Source organism: Microcaecilia unicolor, chromosome 3 (genome assembly GCF_901765095.1).
Source record: "Microcaecilia unicolor chromosome 3, aMicUni1.1, whole genome shotgun sequence".
In the NCBI taxonomy this organism is placed as follows: domain Eukaryota; kingdom Metazoa; phylum Chordata; class Amphibia; order Gymnophiona; family Siphonopidae; genus Microcaecilia; species Microcaecilia unicolor.
In genome coordinates, this window is record NC_044033.1 from 208,518,040 (window position 1) to 208,540,034 (window position 21,995).

General features: G+C 46.1%; 1 long non-coding RNA gene across 1 annotated transcript; it reads left to right on the forward strand.

Moving 5' to 3' along the window:
* The first annotated feature begins 1,404 nt into the window (after nt 1-1,404).
* On the forward strand, nt 1,405-4,114 carry LOC115464939. The gene is made up of 3 exons (XR_003941290.1): nt 1,405-1,529; nt 2,187-2,288; nt 3,763-4,114. It is a non-coding gene; the product is annotated as an uncharacterized LOC115464939 (long non-coding RNA).
* The last annotated feature ends 17,881 nt before the right edge of the window (nt 4,115-21,995 follow it).

Here is a 21,995-nt window from a genome sequence, read left to right on the forward strand (position 1 = left end):
CTTCCGTGCCCCCCTTCCTCCAGTCAGTGGGGAGACCTGATTTCTAATTACCTGTATTAGAAGTGCTGACGTGGCGGGTAAAGACCGACTAGCCCAAGCAAATCAAATCATCCCGTTCCCGTTGTCTCCCTAAGATATCAGGAACTGCAAGTCCCAGCATGCAGTGCGGGGCTAAACTAGAGCTGTCTGCTGAGAGCGCCTGAAGCTGCTCTGCCCATGTCAAAGAATATATAGTCAATCAATCAATTCAGGAAAGCCAGGAGTTTGGGTTTATATAACGCAGGCTGTTTCCTCCTACACGTTTAGGCTTCCAGCTCAGAGCCAGGGCTGGGATCTGACCCCATTGCAACTACCTCCCCTCATCATAGGAACCAATTTTTCAAAATTATTAGGGGTGCTAAGCCCAATGGAAATAACCCCTTCCTGGACACATAAAATGAATTTTCTCAATGTTAGGGGTGCTCAAGCACCCACAGAGTCGACTCCTATGTCCCTCACAAGGTGATACCACCAGTTCCTAAACGCCCCCTCTCTCCCTTGTCACCTCCCAGCCCTGTAGCTGAGATGCTAAAGGAGTGATGTGCTTATGTACCCAAACTTAAGAGCTGGCATTTGTGCTTATTGCAGTGACTGGACAAAGCAGCTCCCTTTTCCCTTAGGTTTCTGCACTCAGACTCACAGATTGACTCAAACAGGTAGTATGCTGCTGCTGCTGCTGCTGCTGCCGCCGCCCCAGGCAGGTTCCCTGCTTGCCAACCTCTTAGAACAGCCCCCTCAGTGACAATCCACAGGCCAAAGGCTACAACTCACAAGCAGAGCTTTTCAGTGGATCGCAGAGGCAGATTTTAGCTGTAGAAGTGTACAAACTTATTTATAATTAAGGAAAATCCAGTAGCCAAATACATTTTGTGTTTAACTTAGAAAATTAAACAAACAAATATTTTTTTTTCCAAACAAAACAAAGGGCTGGCTAACATGGAGTCTAAGCTTGGGCACTAGATGTTTCTGTTGCACAATGACAGATGCCCTCTCCCTCAGGGGCAGTAAGTGCTGATTCAGCATCCCTGGCCAGCCCGAACAGAGGACAACCAACCTGAGAACTGATCTCCAGGTCCGTTGGTACTGCCACTGAGACTGAGCCATCATCAGACCCCTTCCAGGTAATCAGTTGTCACCAAGCACCAATCTTTTTTTTTTAAGAGAAAAACTAGGGCTGAATCACCCTGTCTTGAAAAACCTGGAGCTGGTTAAATGTATTAACACATATAAAATTGTCATGCCAATAAAGTTATTTAATCTGAATAAAGAGCAGAAGCAGAGAAAAAGGAGGCAAAAACTTCAAGTCCCAGAATTCCTTGGGCCATAGGCTCCTCCTCTCCAACCAGACAGAATGCGGATACTGTATTTAATTACACTTCTTGTATAACTGGGGTGTGTGTGGTGCAGTGAAACCAAGAGTAAGAGAGTCGAACAACTTATAGTCTCCTCCCAGAGCTACTGCTGGAATATGGTCTGATTAATCATCAATGGTGAGCAATTTATACAGTAATGGTTTAATTGTGATGCTATTGGGAAGAAAAAGGGCCATGGGAGGAGGAAGTGGATTTGAAAAGGCAGGGGGAAATTCCTGTAAGATTGTCGGGCACAGGAGAGGGGGAGGGGGGAAGTGATTGCCCCTTTTTATTGGCTATCTCCTCTTCCCCACACCCAGAATAATAAAATCTACAAGCAACTGGGCTAACAATCTTTAAACTGGCATATGAATGGGGCTATCTCAAGAGCCTCTTAAGAAGGGCATTTATGACCTGCTGATTGTGGACACCTTGTGGACTCCAACAGTGATCTCTTGCGAGAGACCTGTTCTTAGTCTCCCAGAGCTCCAGTGAATCACGCTTGTGACCTTTCTTCTCATAGTTATGTGGGTTCCCAGCCTATCTTTTATTTCAATGAGACAGATGTTTTCCTGGAATATTGTTGTTACTTCTGGAGGGTCTCCTCATCCTGCACCCTTTGCCCTCTTCTTCTTCCCCTTCGCTCCCCACCATCCTCACATACTTAATGCAAAGAGGAGTCCTGCACTTGCCCTTACTATCCTTACACACCAGTCCTGGCTCTATCCCATCTCTCTGTACAGATCCCTCTCCCATTAACTCTGTGCCTTTCTCGCCTCTCTCCTCCCGTCACAGCCTGCCGTTATGTGGCCCAAAAGATCTCCTCGGTCGGTGGTCGGAGAAGAGGGGGAGAAGAGGTCTGCACGGCTATAAAGGCATCTTGCAGTGTGCCGAAAGGTGAGTCTTTTACCTCTCACCTCTTCCACCCCAACCAATATCGTCTCCACCTCAGCCCAGTGGTCCCTGCAAGATTGCCGATTTCTGTCGTCAAAACTTATGGCCATTTCCTGAAAAAAAAGCAAAGACCTGCCTTTTGCCCGCTGCGGTAAAAGGTGGCCTCAGCGCACGTTAAAAACACATGCCGACACCAGCGCAGACCCCCCTTTGCCAGGGGGGTGCGGAGACCTATGTGGATGGGGGGGGGGTGCCACGAAAAATTGCTCGGACGCTAAGGGTGCCGTGAACCACTGGAATAATGGAAGCAGAGTATGCAAATCGATGTCGTGCTTGTTCATTGTGGGTATCCTGAAAACCTGACTGGCAAGGGGGTACTCCAGGACCTACTTGGGAAACACTGATGTAAGAGAATGTAAGCTCTCAAGCAGGGAGTATCTATTCACGGTAAACAGGACAAATAAGGGATTAGAGAGTTTTATGGGAATGATAAAACAAACATGGATACTAAAGGGGTGAATAAGGGGGTAAGAGTTAAAAGCAGCCCTAAAAATGTAGACTTTTAGCCTGGATTTGAATAGGGCCACAAACTCAGGAAGTCTATGCAGCAAGATAAAGGGAACTGAGTCTGGGGTAGAGGAAAAGGGTACAGATACAAGAGACTTACCCATGAACCGGAGTTCCCAGAGAAGGGTATAGGGAGCGATCAGAGAGGAGAGATCCCGAGGAGCTGCAGAGTGAATGCACTTGGAAGTCAGTAAGAGGAGTTTGACCCGTATCCAGAAATGGATAGGGAGCCAATGAAGTGACTTGAAGAGAGGGGGTTATGTGATTGTAGCGACACTGGTGGAAGACAAGTCGTGCAACAGAATTGTGAACAGATTGAAGGGGAGAGAGATGGATCAGTACGTAAGCACACAAGTATTGCCACATTGGGACAGACCAAAGGTCCATCAAGCCCAGCATCCTGTTTCCAACAGTGGCCAATCCAGGTCACAAATGCCTGGCAAGATCCTAAAAAAGTTCAATACATTTTTTTGTTACATTTGTACCCCGCGCTTTCCCACTCATTTTATGCTGCAATAAGCAGTGGATTTTCCCCGAGTCAATTTAATAATGGTCTATGGACTAGGAAGCCGTCCAGACCTTTTTTAAACCCTGTGAGGAGGAAGTTGCAGTAATCCTAAGAGGGAGGGGAAGAGAGTGTGGGGAAGGGTTTAGGTAGTGTGCTCAGAAAGGAAAGACACATTTTGGTGGTGTTATAACAGGTTTTAGCAGTCTGTTGTATATGTGCAGAGGAAGAGAGAGAGGAGTCAAAGATGATCCCCAAGGTGATCAGATGTTCTCTTAGTCCGTCCCACTCTCTCCAACCCTTCTATCTGTCCTGCTTTCTCATCTCCATCCAGTCTTCTCTCCCAATCTGTCTTCCCTACAAACACAAACTATGTGTGATATTTGTTTTGGGTTTTATTTGCAGGTGGGAAAACGGTTGTGACAAATGACATGGCACCACTAGAATCTACACCATTCGACCCCATGCCAGGGCTTCGCTCTGAACTGGCTGTCCAGGAATGCGGTACCTAAGATTAAAGGCCGTGTGCTGGATCTTTCCAGGCCATTTGATGGGATAACTTCAACTCATGCCTTCACCCACCATCTGGCTACTCCTTGACCACCACAGGAAACCGGTTTTGGTTCAACAGCAAGAGAATGACGACCCACTCACCAACTCCCATACAATGGGGAATGAGCGGGCCAGAGGCAGGGTTACCACTTGCTGTTGTTCAAAACCACTGTTTTAGAAATTAAAGATTCATTTAAAAACCATCTAGCATCTTGTCTGGTCCTGGGATCAGAGGCCTCAGCAGTTCAGAAGGTTGAATATGAAGGGGCTGTCATTCACACAACAAAATAAGCAGAGAATACAGCTATACTTGCCAAGACTGGGCCTAGTCGGCTAGTATAGATGTAACCAACCTGCCTGAAGGGGATGAGGGTAGCCCCAGAGGTCCTCCGTGGCTGAGAAAAAAGGGGCACAAAGACCTTAAAACAGTGGGAAGCCATTGCTTATCCCTGGGGGGAGGTAAAATGGAATCCTGCTACTCTTTGGGATTCCGGAATCCTGCTACCCTTTAGGATTCTAATCACTACAAGAAGGGTAAAAAAAAAAAAACCACTCCAAAAAATAAATCATCAGTTACAAAACCAGGAAGAAGTGTTTTCAATGAACATCAATGGTAGAAAACAAATGTGTTATGTGAACTATATCAAATTCACAACAGCATCATCACTAATCAACCGGCTATGAGATCTATTATAGGCTCCAGTGAACCTCTTCATAAAGGTGGTTAATAAATCCCAAGAAATAAATAAATGTTTTGCAAACTGCTTTTTCATGTCAGCAAGATGTGTCTGGCTAAATGGGAGGGGGTTCGTCCTTGAAACAGCAGTTTGCGAAACATGAGTCACATCAGACAAGTTACCCCTGAGCCAACAAAGATAAGTGTTGTACTCTTTTTGATTATAACTAGCAGTTAACATGAAATCAATATATATAAAAGACCAGTGATGACGTTAGTGCTTAAATCTTGATGGTATAAGTTTGGTCCATCGAGTTGCACGGCTGAGCTCTTGTTAAATTCACAAAGTGGTTATGCTTTTTCTTTAAATTCCAATTTTTTTCCCATCAAGATGGCCGGCCATCGTTTTCAATAATATGGTTTCGGCCAGCTGTTGCGCCGCCGCCAAAATAGATCGCTGGCGAAGTTCGATTATGCCCCTCTCTTACTCATGAACTTTAACACAATTTACCACTCTGTATTTCTGACACTGGAATTGGCTTTTGCCATCACGGTACTATGTAAGCCACATAGAGCCTGCAAATAGGTGGGATATGTGGGAAACAAATGCAACAAATAAATAAATAAAAATAAATAAATCCCTCTTTACTAAGCCACGTTCTAATGCCGACACGGCCCATTCACTTTGAATGGGCTGTGTTCGCATTGCCATGCGGCTTGGTAAACAGGGAGGTAAGTTTATTTAGGCCTAAATTTATAAGCATAACTTTTAAACTCCTAAATTAAGATGAATTTTCAGCTGAAAACTTAAATTTGGCTGAACAGTGGAGGCCTGGCCTAATGGTTAGTGCTGCGGGCTTTGAGCCTGGCAATCTGGGTTTGATTCCTACTGCAGCTTCTTCTGATCTTAGGCAAGTCACTTAACCTTCCATTGCCCCAGGTACAAAAACTTAAATTGTGAGCCCTCTAGGGACGGAGAAAGTATCTGCATATAATATGTACAGCGCTGCATATGTGTTTATAAACTAGCTTCACAAAACCTGGAACAGCTGTGGTAAAATACACCTGTGTGCATTTACACCTGCTCTGAAGTGTCATCTGTGTGCAGTCATTCATGATTCCGCCCTGCTTCACCAAATATGCCTAGCCATTGTTGCATGATCTATACATGGGTGTGCGTGTGGCATGCACACACATGTATCGTGCGTTTTTCAGAGCAAATGAAAAGTTGTGTTTCAGCATTTGCGCACATTTGGGACTGGATCTGGTTTAGAAAGGCACATGGGTGCTTATCGTCGCATAACCCCGTTAATAAGCCATTCCGAATATAAACCAGGTCAAGAGTCCGCCTGGCTTCATGGATCACACCCTAAACCAGATGAGTGTGGACCAGAAAAGGTAAATAAAAGTTACGCAGCTCAGCCCGGATGCTCATAGGTCGGCGAGCATACGCCACTCAGCTTTTAGAAAGAAAAAAATATACATATTCCATGATCTCCTAGATGACAAATTATTTTTCCTTCTAATCTGTGTCAAGCACAAGGCTTCTGCAAATAACCTTATCTTAGAAAAGCCCTTAAAATGTTCAGCTCCATTTCTAGAGAAAAGGTTCATCATCCATTCCTTATCAGTCTCTAGCACACGTGCAGTCAGCAGCAGAGCCGAGGAAGTGGAGGCGTCAGTTGAGATCTCCAGTTCCTGAGTAAGCCATAAGGAAGAGAATTAACTAAGAGCTTGGAGGAATATTCACCCAAATGGTTTAGAAATGATTCCATAGTTCTGGAAGGGAGCATAATTTTGACAAATCTCCGTTCTTTCTGAATTAAGTGAAGTGTCTTTGTTTCAGTTGAAACATGTTATTGAATTTTTATAACAAGCAAAATACAACTGAGGAGAATGATATAAAATAGAAAAATAAAGCATAATCATATCCTAGAGTTTTAATTATTACTAGGAAAAAATGCCCGTTTCGGAACGCAATGAAACGGGCGCTAGCAAGGGGCCCCCTCCCTCCGTCCCTCCGAGGTACTTGCCTTGTTCGCCACAGTTTCCGTTTCGGCCCTCGAGTGTCATAGCTCCGCCCTCGACGTCATGACGTTTTGACGCGAGGGCGGTGCAGACACTCCAGGGCACACCGGATATCTCGGGCGCCTCAACTTCCGTGGAGGCTTCAGAACGTTGGGGTTGCCTTTTATATAGAGAGATTATTTTTATAGGTACTATTGGACATACACAGGGCTTACTGAGCTCAGAGATGCCAAGCTAGTTCCAGGAGAGAGAAGTCCTGGCTTTAAACCGCTAGACCAGGGGTTCTCAGCCTAGTCCTCGGGACACACCCTCCAGTCGAATTTTCAGGATAACCACAATGAATATGCATGAGACAGATTTGCATGTACTAAATCTTTGGGATGTAAATCTTTCTCTTGCATACTCACTGTGGATATCCTGAAAACCCAACTGGATAGGTGTGCCCTGAGGATTGGGTTGTGAACCACTGCCTTAAGTTGTCAGACATCCAGGACTGGCCTAAAATCTCCTTGTCGGCGTGGAGCTGACATTTCCAAATGCATGCACTGAAAGGTTGCTGGGATAGAAGAACCAAGAAGGTTTGATTAGCAGGGGATGGCGTGACGTTAGAAGGCTGAAGCCACTCCACCCAAGAAGAACATAAGTTTGTCATACTGGGAGTATCCTGTTTCCAACAGTGGCTAATCCAGGCAAGATCCCAGAACAGAAAAACAGATTTTATGCTGCTTATCCTAGGAATAAGCAGTGGATTTTCCCCAAATCCATTCTAATAATTGCTTATGGACTTTTAGGAAATTAGCCAAACCTTTTTTAAACCCTGCTAAGCTAACTGCTTTTGCCATATTCTTTGGCAATGAATTCCAGAGTTTAATTACTTGTTGAGTGAATAATATTTTCTCCGATTTGTTTTAAATCTACTACTTAGTAGCTTCATTGTGTGCTCCCTAGGCCTGATTTCTGCTAAGAGAAAAAAACAGGATTGTTTATGAACCCAGTGCAGTCAACTGACCACATTTCTGTACAGTGACATGCACCCCAGGTCACGGTAAATCAGCTGGGCCTGGAGATGACATGAGTGCCACAGAATACACGTCACGGAATCATTTAGAGCATGAGACCCAGGAATTGCAATTTGCTGATTCTACATGATTTTGCAATCATTCCCTGGGTGAGAAGATCCAGAACATAGGGAAGAGCTTGCCAGTCTTAAGGACTTCTGCCTCCACCAGAACTGAATAAAGAGGCGCTGGAAACCAAGGAGGGGGAGACTGGTTTTTCCATCAGACCTGAACTACCATCATTCAGGTTTTCAACCAGCCATCCACTTTTTTCCCAAATCAGCTGCCGCCATCTTGGTACACCCACAACAAGCTTCGACTACTGGTTTCAGGCCAGATAACGGGCCGAGCACACTCCTGCCGTCTCCTATTAGTCAAAACTCCTTGGATAGAACTGGTAGTTGCATATTCCATACCTGCCATCACCAGCAGGAGGGAGAAGGGGTGGGGAGCACAAAGTAAAGAACTCGTACTGTCCTATTTCAATCCCCCACTAGCAGAGCATCATCGCTTCCGCTCCCAGAGCTGTGGCCAGGTGGTAACTGTGCAGTGTAGTTTGCAGTTCCAGTAGTGAGACCCACACACTACTCTACCCTAGGGGTTCTCAACCCAGTTCTCGGGACCCACCCAGCCAGTCAGGTTTTCAGGATACCAACGATGAAGATGATAAATTTGAATACACCACCTCCACTGAAAGCAAATGTATCTCAAGCATGTTCGTTGTGTATATCCTGAAAACCTGAATGACTGGGGTCATGGGTGTGTCCCAAGGACTGAGTTGAGAACTACTGTGTTATGGAACCTGCAGCAACAATTTCAGTGGGCAGAATCAGGGACTACAAGTCCATTACAGTTCCTTTCAATTATGTTTTAATTACTGATGATAATGTAAACTGCTATGACAGAACCTTCTCTTTAGCGGTTTATCAAGACATAATAAACACTTTAAAAAATTAATAAAATGACTTGAACTAAAATAAACAGACATAATAAACTTGAAAACTTTATGATGTAAGTCAGGGCTGCCAAGAGACTGAGCTGGGCCCGGGGCAAGGCCCCCCCCCCCCCCCCCCCCCCCCCCCCCCCCACAAATCGCTGCCACTGTCGCCTCCCTCTCCTGCTCTCAGGCTGCCGGCACCGCAGTCCCCAGTCTCCACCTGCCCAGCCCCGTCAACAACCCCCTCCGTCCACCACCAGGCCCCCTGCATTCAAATCGGCAGCGCCTCACCTCCGTGTGAAAGCGGCAGATCGCCTCCCTTCGGGCCTTCCCTCGCTGTGTCCCGCACGTCTGCTGTAACTTCCTGTTTCCTCGAGGGCAGGGTACAGTGAGGGAGGGCCCAAAGGGAGGCGATCTGCCGCTTTCACACGGAGGTAAGGTGCTGGAGATTTGAATGCAGGGGGCCCGGTAGCGGACGGAGAGGGGCTGTCGACGGAGCCAAGGGCAGGCAGGTGAGACTGGGGACTGCAGCGCCAGCGGCCTGGGAGCAGGAGAAGGAGACCCCGGCACCGGGCCGGGAATTTTGTCCACCGCTGCTCCCCCTCTCGGCTGCCCTGATGTAAGTTCAAAACCAGGACTGGGCCACAAAGTCTCTCTCCTGGACTAACTGGCTTACTTGGCCTCGGTAAGGCCTGGATGGGAACATTTCCAAGGGAGAAATCCTAGCCTCCTCTTGAAGAAAAGAGCCTGAATGCTGACTCCTTACCTGAAAGCACAATCAGATAAGTGTTTCTACCTGGTTACCATGATATGGAAAGTCCCAGCTCCTCCTCTGACTTCTGAGGAAGGGCAGAGGGCTATTGAGAGCCCAGCACTGTGTACACAAGCACAGCACACCTGCCAGCATCCAAAGCATGGGGACGCTTTTCCTTATTAAAGGTAAGATCCTCTGGTTATGAGATCTGGAAACAGGGAAAAAGGGCTCCAGGGGGTGGCTCAGATTAGTGAACCCAGCATCAACGTTGAGTAAACTGGTAGAAGGTATTCTTTTAGAACAAAGGCACTGGTCATGAATAGACCATTTCTTTCATGTTTGTTAAAGAAGTTCAAACTTTGCTCTTTACTGTTTAATCAGTGAAGATTCAGGTCTTCTGTTGGCGCTGGAAGTTCTAGATTATTATCGTTGAGTTCCGGGTACTTTGGTGATTGTATTTTGATTAATGATGCTGTCTTTTGCCATATCTAGAGAGAAATATTAAGGTGTAATTAAATTTTAAAAAATACGTTATGTAGTTTTTTTTAATACAAAGTATAGATCTTTTTATTGCTTTTTAAATAAAAGTATAGATTTTGACAGGAGCAAGGAAAAATATTTCAGAAAATCACGAGGTTAATTACCCAAGAGGGGTGGAGGGATAGTGGAAAGGTTCATGGGGTGGGTTGGGGTATTAAGAATGGGTACATGGAGGGGGGTAGTGTGAGCAGGGCCAGTGTTAGACACACAGGGGCCCAGTACAGAAACTGCAAATCCCACCTCCAGGCTATGCCTCCTTCAGTTTGAGGCAATGATGGGGCCCCTCTATGGCATGGGGGCCCAAGGCAGATGCCCCGCTTGCCACCCCCTGAGTGTGGAACGTAAAGACAATGTGCCTGAAGGTGGGTTTGTTTGCTATTGAGGCAGCCATGGGCAAAGAAAGTGTTAACTCTGAGAAATAATTATATATATATAAGAAATGATATTAAAAGCTTGAAGTTTGAATTCTTTTCACTCTGCCAGCAAAGTAGTGAAGGAATGCAGGCTGGAATTAATTAGAGTCTAGTTTGGCCGAGCTAAGGTTAGGAAAGGTCAGTGAGAAATGAAACTCTGTCCCTTGTGAATTGCCAATGCTAGCTGGCACATCTGTAAATTATTAGGCTTACTGAATAGTTTTGTAAGCAGGCACGAGCCAGACATATGACATATTGTAGTTTAAGAATAGGCTGAAATACTATTTAGAAGTGCTTAATATGTAGATAGCTTAGATATAGATATATCTTATAAGATATATCTGATTATGCTTATTTTAGAATATGTTGTATTCTGTGTAAATTAATAATTCTGTGTGGAATGTTTGTTCAACTTTCTGTCTGACGTTCTGAGTAGGGCTACAGTGAAGGGGGGCCAACATGTGTTTTGAATTAACTATGGTCTTAGCTAGTTCTGTGTATGGAGCTGAGAGGTGAAAAAGGTCAGAACTAGTCAGCTCTCTTCTCCTTGATTAATTATAGGTAAAATGCAGGAATGGTCTTGGAAGTAATAACCTGATATGTATGCTATTAATTAAGATTGGCTTTTGACCTCTTTAATGAATGCCAGAGTTTAGTTAGCAGTTAGTACTAGGAATATGAGAAATCAATCATAATAACATGTAAGAGACTGGAGACCAAATGTCTGGCTTAAGGGGCCCCAGGTCAGAGGTCAGTTTAGGATGTCTGGAACCTATGTAACTGATATTTCAAAAGTAATGATTGGTTGAGGCAAGGTAGCCAATCTAATTCCTTAACCAATTGGAGAGTAAGGGGGCTGGGCTAGGCTAGGCTGGATAGAACAGTATTTAAGTAGGAGCAGAAGCAGTTTACGTCAGAAAGAAGAAAGGAAGGAGCTCAGAAGAAAGAGAAGGACAGAAGGAACAGACAGAAGAAGGAGAAGACACAGAGAGCTGAGACAAAGACACAGAGAGCAGAGAGAGAGGAGAAGAGAGCTAGAACTGATGTCCTGCTTTGTTTGCTGGCAAATAAAGAAGATTTCTCCCTCATTCTGGTGTGTGCTGTCTGACTCCTGAAGTATCACAAATTCCTATCTCAATTCCTGCAACAATTCTTGGTGGCAGCGGTGGGATCCTGAATCCTGCATTAATCCCAGCACCTAACTGACTGGAGAACATTCGCCGGGTATGTATTTTGTATTCTGTATTGTAATCCTAGCTAGGAAGTTGTAAACCAGCCCCTCAAGAAGGAGGGAAGGAGAATCTGATCAATTCTCAGCGAAGGCCCTAGTACCTTCTAGTCGCGGGGACTAGAAGCGAAAACGCTTGAGCTTATCTGTATTTGAGAAATCTGAAATTGTTGGGTGGGATTTTCTGTATGGAATGTGTGATGAGTGAATGCTAAATGAGTGCGGACTTCTTATAGCTGCATTTCCAATTAACGCGAGTTCAATTGGTCAGCAACGGAAGGAAGCGATTGTTGTCTGTCTACCTAGTGTCTCGAGAGTGCAGACCCCTTACTGCATTCTCAAAAATTCCCCCCCTTTTTGTGTGTTGTAACTGTAAGCATTATGGGTGGGACATCATCTAGACAAATTGTTACCCCCCTAGATTGTATGCTTAGAAATTTTAAAAAAGGTTTTTTAATTAATGACTATGGACAGACTTTAAGCTCAGGTACTTTAAGAACCTTGTGTGAAGTTGAGTGGCCATCTATGGGAGTGGGGTGGCCCCCTAGTGGCAGCTTAGATATTGAAGTAATCCGGAAGGTCTACAGCATAGTTGTAGGAGAACCAGAATATTCTGAACAACTCCCTTATATAGATTCCTGGGACAGCCTTGTGACTGACCCTCCCTCGTGGTTGAAAACTTATATGGGATCCCCAGTAAAATTCATGTTAGGCCGTGTTCAAAGAAAGATTAGAAAATCTAAACTAGAAGAGGGAAAGAGCCCCAGGAAGCTTACCACCCAATCGGTGGCTTCCGCCCCTACCCTGTCCGAGAAACCCATACTCTCTGATGACCCCTCAGACCTTGAGCCACCACCTTATGGCCCATTGTTGGGGTTCCGTGCCACCCCCAGAGATCCACGCCGCCCAGCCCAAGCCTCTCCAGCACAGGCTTCTCCGGATAGTTCTTCCCCTCCTGTGCGAACCCCACCACATCCTAGGTTGGACTTTTCACCTGGCCTCTACCCTTCTGTGCCAAATCCTCTCCTGTTAACCTCTGTAGACCCACTTTGGGCTCCACTCCCTGACTCCTCAACTCCTGACAGCCCAGCCTCTCCCTCTAGCACCCCTACCCACTCATTAGGGGCCCGGCATCCCTTTCAATGGACTGACTCACCTGTGACCACCTCTCAGTCTATGAGTACCCCTCCCCATCCCTCAGGATTTCAACCTACCTCCACTGAATGGGTTAGACCCGCTGCAATTACCTTTGAGCATGATAGGAGGGTAGCTCCTAGCTCTACCTCAGGTTCCATTCCCACCTCCTCGAGGGTTCTGCCACTCCGACAGGTAACTACCACTCGACCGGATCCTAATAATCAGGGTCAGGTTATACAGGCACAGGCCTATCAGTATGTACCCTTCACAACCACTGATCTCCTGAATTGGAAGACGCATTACCCCTCTTATACTGAAAAGCCTCAGGCAGTGGTGGACCTAGTGACTAGCATTATGGCCACCCATAACCCAACCTGGACTGATTGTCAACAACTTCTCCTGACCCTCTTCACAACTGAGGAGAGGCGGAAGATTTTGCAAAATGCTGAGGCCATCACGCGAGAGCGTGTTCCCGATGGGACACAGGATCCAGAGGGATGGGTTAGAGCTCGGTTTCCTCGCGCAGCTCCAGCTTGGGATCCAAATGATGGGCAGCACTATGAACTGTTGTCTGGCTATTGCCGGGACTTACTGGAAGGTATGAGGAAAGGCATAAAGAGGCCCATTAATCTGGCAAAGGTCTCTGAAATTCTCCAAGGGGCAACTGAATCCCCTGGGGCCTTTTTAGAGCGACTAATTGAAGCCTACAGAACATACACCCCATTTGACCCTGAAGCCCAAGAAAACCAGAGAATGGTGAATAGTGCATTGGTGGCCCAGAGTATGCCAGATATCCGGAAGAAGTTGCAGCGTCAGGAGGGATTCGCAGGGATGAATACCACCCAGCTAATTGAGATCGCAACCAAGGTTTTCATTAATAGAGATCAGGAGGTGCGCCGAGAGGCTGACCGGAAGATGCAGAAGAAGGCCGACCTTTTAGCGGCAGCCATTACTAATTCCACCCTTAACCGAGGTCGACCTCTAGCTAATGGGAAGCCAAAGTGGGACCCCGGACCACCAGCCAGGCCCCGAGATTCCTTCAATCAATCCCGGCCAAGGGGGGAGAATCCCAGACCAAGATTGGAGAGGGACCAGTGTGCTTATTGTAAGGAAAGAGGGCACTGGAAAGATGAATGCCCCCAGAGGCGCCAGGGACTGAGAAGGGGACCAGGAGATCGAGGAAGCCGAGGCCGAGTTCGAGAGGGAAGATATGAGCCTCATGAATCTGACATCATCGGGATAGCCGAGATGGCAGAATGGGACGAATAGGACAGACCGGGTTCCTACAAACTGGGCTCCCAGGAACCTATGGTCAAGCTAACTATAGGGAGCCGCTCAATTCCATTCATGATTGATACAGGAGCTGAACATTCTGTTGTGACAGAGCGATTAGCGCCTGTGTCTGGAAAAACTGTCCGAGTGGTGGGAGCCACGGGGGTGCAGAACCGGAGGCCTTTCCTGACAACCCGTAGATGCCAATTAGGCTCACACATAGTCACTCATGAATTCTTGTATATGCCAGACTGTCCAATCCCTTTGTTAGGTCGAGACCTGCTGTCCAAGCTTAGGGCCCAAATTTCTTTTGACTCTGATGGCCAGACTTCAGTCTCCTTTCGGCCCCCAACATCCAGCCCTAAGGGTATATTGAGTTTCTGTTGCCCTCTTGAAGAAGAATGGCGGCTGCATCAGTCACATGGCCAAGTTGACCTACCCCTGGCAGACAGCTTTCAGGTCAGTGGGGTATGGGCAGAAGATAATCCCCCAGGGTTGGCCCGAAATATTCCTCCTGTACATGTAGACTTACTTCCAAGTGCCCGGCCAATCCATCTTCGCCAATACCCAATTCCCAGAAAGGCTCTGGAAGGGATTCAAGCACATTTGAATCGTCTGTTATCCCATGGAATTATTCGTCCTTGCCAGTCTCCATGGAAAACGCCACTATTGCCAGTTCAGAAGCCAGGGACTGAGGACTACCGGCCAGTCCAAGACTTACGAGTGGTCAACAAATCCACTATCTCATTACATCCTGTAGTGCCTAATCCATATGTCCTGTTAGGATTGATACCTTCTGGAGCTACCCATTTCACAACACTAGATCTAAAAGATGCCTTCTTTTGTATTCGGGTGGCCCCAGCCAGTCAATTGCTTTTTGCCTTTCAATGGGAAAACCCAGTAACAGGAAGGAAGCTTCAGTATACATGGACCCGCCTGCCACAGGGGTTCAAGAATTCCCCCACCATTTTTGGGACTGCCCTAGGACAAGACCTTAAGACTTTTAAATCTGAGCCTTCCAGGCGAGTTTTACTCCAGTATGTAGATGACCTCCTGATTGCAGCAGTGACCCAGGAAGAGTGTTTTGAGGCTACTAGAGAATTGCTGGAGCTACTCTTGGATGCAGGCTATAAGGTCTCACGCTCAAAGGCCCAACTTTGTCAGTCAGAAGTGAAGTATTTGGGCTTCTGTATTTCCCAGGGAAGTAGGAGACTGGATGCTAGTAGGAAGCAAGCGGTAGCTGCAATTCCCCAACCCAAGTCCAGAAGAGAAGTTAGGGAATTTCTGGGAGCAGCCGGATTTTGCAGAATTTGGATTCCAAATTTTGCATTGATGGCGAAACCCCTTTACCAAGCCACAAAGGGGGGTGAAAAGGAACCATTTGAATGGGGACCTACTGCTCAACAATCCTTCATTGCCATAAAGAAAGCCCTACTCCAAGCCCCTGCGTTAGGCCTTCCTGATGTGGAGAAACCTTTCTCACTGTATGTCCATGAGCGACAGGGGGTTGCTCTGGGTGTGCTGACCCAGATGATGGGATCCTGGCAGAGGCCTGTTGCATACCTGTCTAAACAGCTGGATGGAGTGGCTAAAGGATGGCCAGCCTGTATGAGGGCCATTGCAGCAACAGCCTTACTGGTCCAGGAAGCTGATAAGTTGACCTTGGGGCAAGAACTGGTTGTTAAAGTCCCCCATGCAGTTCTCACCCTCATGGAGTATAAGGGCAATCACTGGTTTACAAATAACCGTATGGTTAAGTACCAAGTTAGCTTGTGTGAGAATCCACGGATACACCTGGAAACAGTGGCTACATTCAATCCTGCTACTCTTTTGCCAGCATCTGAGGGACCACCGGATCATGACTGTATCCAAACTATGGATGAAGTGTACTCCAGTCGACCAGATCTTAAAGATGTTCCATGGAGGGACCCAGATGTAATTTATTTCACAGATGGAAGCAGTTATGTGGAGAACTCCAAGCGATTGGCAGGCTATGCTGTGGTGACAGAGGACAAGGTGATAGAAGCAAGAGCCCTGCCCCAAGGAACTTCAGCTCAGAAAGCAGAACTTGTGGCCCTCATACGAGCTCTGGAGCTAGCAGCAGGACTGGTGACTAACATTTATACTGATTCCAAGTATGCCTTCACAACTCTACATGCTCATGGAGCTTTGTATAAGGAAAAGGGACTCATAAATGCTGCAGGCCAACCTGTTAAGTATGGACCCGAAATACTTCAGCTGCTAGAGGCTGTGTGGGCCCCTAAGAAGGTAGCTGTCATTCATTGCAGGGGACACCAAAGGATAGATACTCCAGTGGCCCGAGGGAATCGCCATGCTGATCGGGTGGCCAAGGAAGCTGCTCGAGGACCCCCAGCAAGTACTGTGACCCCCCTGTTCCAAATCCGACTGCAAGAATGGACACCTATATATACCCAAATGGAAGAGAAATGGGCTCAAGAAGAAGGTGCAGTAAGGAGACCTGATGGCTGGTTACATCTCCCTGATACCAGAGTTCTGGTGCCACGCCACCTAGCTTGGCCTGTAGTGTCTCAAGCTCATGACCTATCACACTTAGGGAAAACAGCACTAGCCCGTCTACTCAGTCGAGTAGTGGTGCTGGAAGGATTGGATAGTCTGGTTGCCACTGCCTCTGCCCGATGTACTCTCTGTGCCCAGAATAATGCTCGTCAGGGACCCCGTATTCCACCAGGAGTTCAGTCTAGAGGACTAACACCCTTTGAGTCCCTAGTTATAGACTTCACAGAAATGCCCAGGAGCGGTAGGTTCCGATACCTCTTAGTCATGGTCTGTACCTTTTCTGGGTGGGTGGAAGCATATCCTACAGTCACTGAGAAAGCCACAGAGGTAGCTCGAGCCCTCCTTAGGGATGTCATCCCCAGGTATGGACTGCCCCTTGCCATAGGTTCAGATAATGGTCCCGCCTTTGTTGAAGCTACACTTCAGGCCCTGTCCCGCGCATTGCGCATTACCTGGAAATTGCATTGTGCCTATCGTCCCCAGAGTTCAGGGCAGGTTGAGCGAGCAAACAGAACCTTGAAAAATAGCCTAGCAAAGATTTGTCAGGAAACCCAACTGAAATGGCCACAGGCACTGCCACTAGCCCTCTTCCGCCTCCGATGTACCCCAACTAAAGGAACAGCCCTCTCTCCCTTTGAAATTGTGTATGGGAAGCCCCCAGCCATTTTACAGGGAATTAAGGGAGACATAGGGATTTTAGGGTCTGCCCAGGTGCAGGAACAGGTAGCCCTCTTGGGTAAGATAATTTCTGAGCTTCAGTCTTATGTGAGAGAAATAAACCCTGTCCCCTTCCAGGCTCAGGTACATTCCTTCCTGCCAGGGGATAGAGTTTGGGTGAAAGACTGGAGGCTCCAGCCTTTGGGGCCCCGATGGAAAGGACCTTTTACTGTTTTGCTTTCTACCCCTACAGCTGTGAAGGTCGCAGGGATTACTCCATGGGTCCATTGGTCTCGAATTAAGTCTGCTGATCAGACTGAGCCCAGCACGGATCAGACGGAGCCTAGACAGTGGAGAGCAGAAAGTGATCCAGCGGAGCCATTGAAGTTGCGCTTGACCCGAACCAAAGAATCTACTAGCTGAAAAGAAGGGTCAACTGCATACTGCAGGAGCGGCTGAACTTCGGCTTCACACTGAGACTCTTTCTTGCCTGATTCTGGCTTTCTTGGAATTTGAAAGCTTGATCCTTGTCAGTTGAGGGTCTATCCCAACTGGTATAAGAACTCAAAGACTGAGAACATTATATGAGAGTAATCTGTGATTAGCACAGACTGTTGAAATATTATTGCTTAATTAGTTTGCTGTATTTGTTTTAGATTAGGAAGAAAGAAAATGTTAGTAGTTTGGATGCTTTTGTTGTTTTCTACTCCTTGCCTCCTTGTTCCTAATATCCCAACTCGCTCCAACCTTTGGTTACACTCAGTCCAGGAACTAATTAGCCAGGCAAAGATTACTTCCCCTTGTATTGTGTGTTCCCGATTTTCTCCTTATACTACAGATGTCCCAGCTGTTCCTGTTCCTGTGCAACTCCCAGCTCTTATACCTCCCTACTTTTCGAGTTCAGGTCCTTGGAGCCAGGATTATACTTGGTGGTCCTTTTATAATGCTACTTCCCCCTCTGAATCTTCTCTAAGGCCAGTTTTTACGTCTCCCTATCCAGCTTCTGGAGTGTTTTGTTTAACAAGAAGCATCTCAACTGTTCTTCCCATTCCCTGTAACTATACTAATGTTCTCCCAGAAAAAGGAGAATCTGTGTGGGTAGTTTCTCCAGGTACTCCTATGTGCCCTGCTACCATACCTGTAGATTATGACCCAGGTGATTATCTGGCTCCTAAGCGTACCACTGAGAAGACTATAGTGTCCAAGCTTATTTTCTACTTTCATAAGTCCCCGGGGTATGAAGAGTTACTAACAAATGAGCAGCCTGTCACAATTGGGGATTGGCGCCTATGGTGTGCAAAGTCTCCATTTCGTCTTCGTTCCCCCTGGGATAGGGGCTCGCATTATGGGCACCCTAAGTACCCTGTCCAGCCTGAGCCAACATTTATTGGGAACTTTCCTCACCCTCTCCTTGGTCATTACTGGCTCTGTGATAATGTCCTCCACATGATTCTTCCCTCCACATATGATTTTTGTGTATTGGTAACCTTGAATTATTTTCCTAAAGTTATTCCTCTTAAGCCGCTATCCCCGCACCGCTCTAAGCGAGAGGCTTTGTCCTTACCTTCCTCCGTTGCCACAGAGGATGAGGCGATTGAATTAGCCCTCCAGTATATTAATTCTACTTATCCTCTGACTAAAAAGAGACTTGTAGCCCTTTCTGCCACGGCCTGGATTCCAATTGGGGGCCCGGTAGCGGGTATTACTGAACTAGGTATGGCTACTCGGAGACTTCAGTCTCTACTCCATGTTCTAGTTCATGAGCTGAACGTAGTAGTCAATGCATTGCAGGATCAAATTAATGAATTAAGTATAGTTTCTCGGTATAACCGTATGGGTCTTGATTATCTCTTTGCAGCCCAGGGTGGCCTCTGCACAGTGCTAAATTCTTCAGAGTGCTGTACTATTGTCATAAATAGGACGCATGTAGTTAGGCATGCTATGGATAAAGTCCTACAGTTGGCTAGCCTTAATGTGGAGGATTACCGAGGAGGATTAGATCTTACCTCCTGGTGGTGGTCATTGACCTCCTGGATACGTCCCTTGTTCATTTCCCTAATAGTCTTAGTTTTAGCAGGGTTTTTGTTTTGTTTCTTGGCCTCATGTGCTTCGGCAGTATGCCGTCGAACCTTAACAAGTAGGGTAATGGTGATTCACAAGTCTATTCCTAGTTAGGATCACTATAATCTCCAGAGTTTGAGATGTGAGACTTATTTCTGCATAAGCTGATTTTAGTCTCAAAGGGGGGAATGAGGCAGCCATGGGCAAAGAAAGTGTTAACTCTGAGAAATAATTATATATATATAAGAAATGATATTAAAAGCTTGAAGTTTGAATTCTTTTCACTCTGCCAGCAAAGTAGTGAAGGAATGCAGGCTGGAATTAATTAGAGTCTAGTTTGGCCGAGCTAAGGTTAGGAAAGGTCAGTGAGAAATGAAACTCTGTCCCTTGTGAATTGCCAATGCTAGCTGGCACATCTGTAAATTATTAGGCTTACTGAATAGTTTTGTAAGCAGGCACGAGCCAGACATATGACATATTGTAGTTTAAGAATAGGCTGAAATACTATTTAGAAGTGCTTAATATGTAGATAGCTTAGATATAGATATATCTTATAAGATATATCTGATTATGCTTATTTTAGAATATGTTGTATTCTGTGTAAATTAATAATTCTGTGTGGAATGTTTGTTCAACTTTCTGTCTGACGTTCTGAGTAGGGCTACAGTGAAGGGGGGCCAACATGTGTTTTGAATTAACTATGGTCTTAGCTAGTTCTGTGTATGGAGCTGAGAGGTGAAAAAGGTCAGAACTAGTCAGCTCTCTTCTCCTTGATTAATTATAGGTAAAATGCAGGAATGGTCTTGGAAGTAATAACCTGATATGTATGCTATTAATTAAGATTGGCTTTTGACCTCTTTAATGAATGCCAGAGTTTAGTTAGCAGTTAGTACTAGGAATATGAGAAATCAATCATAATAACATGTAAGAGACTGGAGACCAAATGTCTGGCTTAAGGGGCCCCAGGTCAGAGGTCAGTTTAGGATGTCTGGAACCTATGTAACTGATATTTCAAAAGTAATGATTGGTTGAGGCAAGGTAGCCAATCTAATTCCTTAACCAATTGGAGAGTAAGGGGGCTGGGCTAGGCTAGGCTGGATAGAACAGTATTTAAGTAGGAGCAGAAGCAGTTTACGTCAGAAAGAAGAAAGGAAGGAGCTCAGAAGAAAGAGAAGGACAGAAGGAACAGACAGAAGAAGGAGAAGACACAGAGAGCTGAGACAAAGACACAGAGAGCAGAGAGAGAGGAGAAGAGAGCTAGAACTGATGTCCTGCTTTGTTTGCTGGCAAATAAAGAAGATTTCTCCCTCATTCTGGTGTGTGCTGTCTGACTCCTGAAGTATCACAAATTCCTATCTCAATTCCTGCAACACTATGTCTTTAACTTTTGAAAATATTGATTAAAAATTGACTTTACCTCGGTAGACGAACAGATGGTAGGGCAAGGAGGGGAGCGGCTGGGGATTGGTTGGTTTAGGCATAGAAAATGCATCTTGGTTGTGTTAAAAGCCCATAAAGAGATTAACATAAATACATGAAAAATAATGAATTTTCTGGTTTAGAAAAGTGAGGTTCTGCCTTACTAATAAAGCTGACTGGTCGATTATACTGTATTTTGATTTTCAGAAGGCACTTGATAGAGACCCCAGGAGAAATTCCCAGGGCTGGTGGTCCCCCCCCCCCCCCCCAATTAACTTTCAGGTCACTAATCTGGTTCTCCCCCCTCCTCAACAAATCATGCTCATATATCACATACACAGAAACCATAAGAACATTTTCTAAAAATCATTTATGCAGGAAAATGGTTATTTTAATATTGTTCAACCTTTCTGCTAGTAAAAGTATTCACTGCTGGTTCTTTCAGTTTGTCTGGTTATAAGGATCTATGAAATTTCACCCATTCCTGCCTGTCCCCACTGGAATCTAATCCATATCCACCTGTACATGCTAAACCACATTCCATCCTCAGCCATCCCCACAATTAATCTCCTCCATCGCCACCCGTACCCATAAGGGTCAATGCTATTACTTACTCGCAGCCCGGCTCCATTTCCTCCTGACCCCAACAGCCTCCTGTGGGTTTTTGGACAGTGTTTACTATTAATTCAACCATTGAGTGTTCCAGGCCTCAGTCTGGTGTTGCAGCTCCCTCTCTAGGCATTCCAAGCCTCATTCTGGTGCTCCAATTGTCTGTCTCAATATATTCCAAGCCTCATTCTGGTATCAGCAGAGATTTTGACAACATTCCCGGGGGGGGGGGGGGGGGGACCCCACAGCAATTTCCATTCCCACGGGAACCCCACAGCAACTTCTTTCACCCTGAAGGATTCCTGCAATCGAAGCACACAAGTGTGGAAGCAAATCAAGTCCAAATGATCAGCCCAAACAGGAAGTAAGAGTGTCAATGTTTATTAGGACTCTACACAGTCTGTGTTTCAGCAAGAAAGCCTTCCTCAGGGGTCAAAACACTTAAAAGTTCAGCAGCGACACAGCTTTTTAAAAAGCTACAGACGTACTACACTGCATCTGTGAAGTGAACGGTCTCAAAGGAGAACCACGAGAATCCCACAGCAAGTTCTTCCATCCCTGAAGGATTCCTGCAATCCCCATTCCCATGCAGCTTTCTATGCTTTAGGCAATTGCCTTATCTTCCCTAATGGCTGGGCCGACCCTGGAGGCACCTCAGGAAACTAAAACAATACGAGATAGAAGGGCATATCTTACTGGTTCATCAACTGGTGGTTAAAAGACAGGATGCAGAGTTGGACCAAAGGTAAAGGGGTGAAT